The sequence below is a fragment of the Haplochromis burtoni genome, unplaced genomic scaffold (genome assembly GCF_018398535.1).
Source record: "Haplochromis burtoni strain Fernald_Lab_line unplaced genomic scaffold, NCSU_Asbu1 Contig_181, whole genome shotgun sequence".
NCBI lineage: Eukaryota > Metazoa > Chordata > Actinopteri > Cichliformes > Cichlidae > Haplochromis > Haplochromis burtoni.
The window spans coordinates 13,833-18,364 of NW_024582542.1; positions in this window are offsets into that span (position 1 = coordinate 13,833).

Below are 4,532 nucleotides of genomic sequence, written 5' to 3' on the forward strand. Positions count from 1 at the left end.
GTCTTGGTGTCAGTGACACAAATAGTGTTAGTTACAAAGTATTCGTATTGTATTATTTTCTCTTCTGAGCTCTTTCCAAACAAGCAAACACCGGCAACAGTGTAAACTTCGATTAACACTGAAACTGTCATGGCTGCAACGGCAGACGTGTGGGGTTATGAGTGAGAACCCAAGATGCAGGCACTGCTGATGTGAGTGAGCTTTATTGTGGAGAGGGACATGCAACAAAAGGAGAGGGTGGCGAGAACAGAACTGAGAAATAGTGGGAAACTGGGAAAAACTAAGAACTAAACAACAAACCTGAACACAAGGAGACAGAGAGTAGAGGTATATGAAGAATGAACGCATAGAGGAACACGGGGAGAAAACACAGCCAGAACAGCAACAAGCAGAAGGAAACAGAGGGCTTATATACACAGTAGAGTAGTCAGGGAATAGGAGACAGGAGGAAAACACAGCTGGGAGAAATCAGAGCTGACGAGACAAGGGGAACAAAACCAGACACACTCACATAAGACACGGGACTTCACAATAAAACAGGAAGCTCACACACGCAAAGACACAGACTCAGAGACGCAGGCTTTACACAGAGACCTGACTACACTGGAACAGAGGGAGAACAGAATAACATGAGGGGCAAAGAGGTCAAAACCCAGGACCTAGAAATACCAAAACTGAAACACACACATCATAACATAACATAACATCAGGGATATAAATAATAAACAATTCAACTCACTGGGTCACAGACCCAGGACCATGACAGAAACTAATCAAAACTCAATTATTATTGTTATCTCAATCAAAATTAACAGCTAACAAAAAATCCACAACTACAGTAACTCTACAGCAGATTGCGTTTCCTGAAATTAGTCTTTTGTTTTCTTCAGACAGTTTATATAAAATTCTTAATTTTAGTTTTAGTTTTGTTTGTCGACAAAACTTCAGCAACATGTAATTGTAATATTTATAGATATGTTTTTTACCTGGGGGTGCAGGTCCAGTTGTTTTAAGTTGCACAGTTTGGATCGCTTCCTGATTCATATAAATGTCTTCTGAAGTTCTATGCTCACTTCTGTACTTTCTGTGACAACCTAATACTTCCTCTGTATTCTCATAGATTTCAGCCATGACTGGAGGTTCAGTTGGGTCTTTAAGTCTCTGAGGTGATCAGTGTTTTGAGAGAGTCTCTGAAGTTGTTTGTAGTTGCTCTGAACGTGAAAATATATTGACACAAGCAGTTCTCTATTTAACAGGAAATTAGAGGACTGGTGGCATGCCTCAAGACTGTGTTTGTGTTATAACTCCATTCGTCTTTGCATTTGAATATGCACACAACACTCACTGCAGCGCTTTGTTGACTTGAAAGAGTTTATAATATATCATACATGTAGTATGAATAGAAACAGTAGAGAAGGCCATCTTTTACATTATATATATATATAATTAAATTACATTGTATATGTTATAATGTGTTTTTAAAAAGTCCAAACTTCCTGTGTGACATTATTTTATCACATTACTGTAATACAATCTTTATGAGATCTGACACACTTGTTCAGTTGCTTTGTCTTTGTACCTAAATGCCTGCTAAAGGTCTCATAGTTGTGAAAACCATCACAACATTGTTTGTTTATGCACAAAACAAAGAGCATTCCTCATAGTTTTGTGTTGTGGTTCCTGGGTTATTTGAGCCAGTGTATTGAGTTTCTTTGGGTTCATGATTTATTTCTGAATTTATAATATGTGTTCTACATTGTTTAGGCCTTTAGCTTCGTATTATTTTCATGTGAATATATGTCTCAGTGTCCCCTTGCCCATCGTTAAAGTCTTCTAGCTGATTATTTTGTGAATACTGTAAAGCATTCACACTGTAAAGCATACTGTAAAGCATGTTATTGTTTTGTTCCTATTTTTTATCCTTCTTCTTTTTCTTTAAGTTGCCCTTTTAGGTCTTTTGGCCTTTAACTACTTCTCCATACTTTGTTCTATTTTAACTATTCTACTTTTTTTCTCTCCAGCTATACTTTCTATTTATTGCTATTTAACTTTTATACTTTTTAAAATATTCAGCTTTTTTGTGGCTTTTCTGCTCCCATTGATGAATAGAAATTAAAAACTTCCAGAATTCCACCAACACTTTGTTGTTTTTGAAATTCAACTGCTTCCACATACTTTCACTTAGAAGCACCATTCAAACTCAGAAATGCTCTCAAACCACTGGGCTACTACTGTATAATTCGGCTTTTTCATCCATTTTACTGTTTTCATAAAATCCCTACTTAAGTTTTTATTGCATCATGATAATTTTTTAGAAAATACATGCGTTGCTTTGGTTGCAATGCAATCAAGACTGTACTACTCTAGCTTTCTGAATCTGTTCCTCATGTTCGAACAAATTCTCCTTACACAATCAATTTCCTATGGGCAGAAATCTGTGCCATCAGAAACTGAATTTGAATAAGTTCAATTTGAATTTGAATTGCTCCGATTGAATCTGAATTGTAACTTGAATAAATGCTTTTGAAAACTGAATTTGAATTAGTCTAATTGAAATTGAATTTATATTTTGAAAATGAATTGATTTGCTTTGAAACTGCATTTTATCCTTTAAAAATTCAGCTCTCGAATAATTTCAGTTTCACTTCTCACCATTCAGTTTCAGTTCTACAATTCAATTTCAGTTCCAAAATTCAGTTTTTTGGAACTTACATCCGGTTCCGGTTCAAGCGCAGATTAATAGAACTACGTTTTACTAGCGGACCGAAAGTGTTACTGACGGGAATCTACAGCGTCTTGAGCTGAATTAAGACTTCAGAAGTCATTCGTCATGTCGAATGACCAGCGGATAAACTCTCAGGTTGGTAATAAATGTACTTACATGTATAAGAACAAGCGTCATGTTAACAAATGATAGCCGTACAGTAACTGTTATGCTTATTGTAGCTGCTAGCTAAAAACGCTAATTTAGCGTAGTTTGCCCTGAATTCAGCTTTGAAAACAAATATGATCGACTGTTTCTAGTAGAATTCCAAAGTTGTCATCTTGGACCCTCTCAGAGTACCCCCTCTGTATGCTTGCAGAGACCCCTACAGTAGGGAAACATGCAAAACGGTGTCCAAACCTTTGTGTTTTAGCTTTATTTATGTCTTACACAGCATCCCAACTCTTTAGCTAACTTAATAACTTTAGCTAAAGTGAATAGTTAGTCTAATTCATTAGTGCAGCATTACTGGATCACCTCTGTTTGAAGTGATATAATGTGATATACAACTATCACTGAAACAGCAAACTTTGTAAATAAGCAAACAACACTTCTCATTCTCTAAACGTTTGGCCACAGCTGTAGATTACACTATCAGTGCTTGTTCACTCTTGACAATAATTACATTTCTAAATTTACTTTGTGCATTTACAGGTAAACAATATCTAATATTTTATCTAAATGACTGCTTTGTCTTTGAAAAGGGTGAAGAGCCTGAGGCCGGTGACAGTCCAGTTCTACTCTAAGTACATCCTTACAGTGGCTCACAGGACAAGGCCACATTCCTGTCCTGCCAGAAGAGAAGAGAAGACTTCAGAGTCTTCATGCAGTTCAACCACACCTGTCATATTCCATATGACAGGGGTCTCAAACTCCAGTCCTCAAGGGTGCTGCAGTGCATGCAACTTTTCCATGCCCTCGAGGACTGGAGTTTGAGACCCCTGCCGTATGGTGTTCATGCTGTTTTCTACCCCACAGTTACAGCATGTCTGACTGCCTGTTCAGCATATGCAAAAATATATGATGAGTTTAAGCATGTGATGACTAAGGCCTTCCATTATGGTGTTTGTCATCACATGTCACAGACATCTGGATGATCATTTGGAATAAACAAAACTAAAAACTTGTTACTTCATCTTTTATCTTTATTATTATTATTATTATTATGTTATATATATGGCCGCGAGATGCAACTATTTTCCCGTTTCTATATTATATATTAATTATATTAATCAGGCAACAGTTTTGAGCCTAATCTAAACAGAATTTTGAACGCAGCGTGAATTGAAATGGTTTATATGACATGATCTTACGGCCCTAGCCTGTATCGCCTCGATCGTGGCTACATTATGAATGCCTGTTATCTGAAAAAAGTTGTGGCCCATTGCGAAAAAGAATCTGCAATCATTGTTATTTGCCTCCTGCCTGAACTACAACTCCTGGGGTCTATAAGTTCAAATTGGTCATTCACTACACTGGCCATGTTGGGCTTTTGAGTACATATGGGAGTGGCGCCAGATCAGATCAAAACTTGCTTCATTTCATACATTGTGAAAATACACAAGAGGTCACCGAACTCACTATATTTTAACAGGACGCCCACCTAGGGAACGGAATGTAGTTTCTTGTACAGTATGTATTGACACGACCATTCTGAAAGCCTTAGGAGTTGAATGATTGTTCAAAGTACCAGAGCAGACTTTGAGCACGATAAACAATTGATCCAATGAAATCAGTCTGTCATGTTACGGCAATGTCCCCGCCCTGA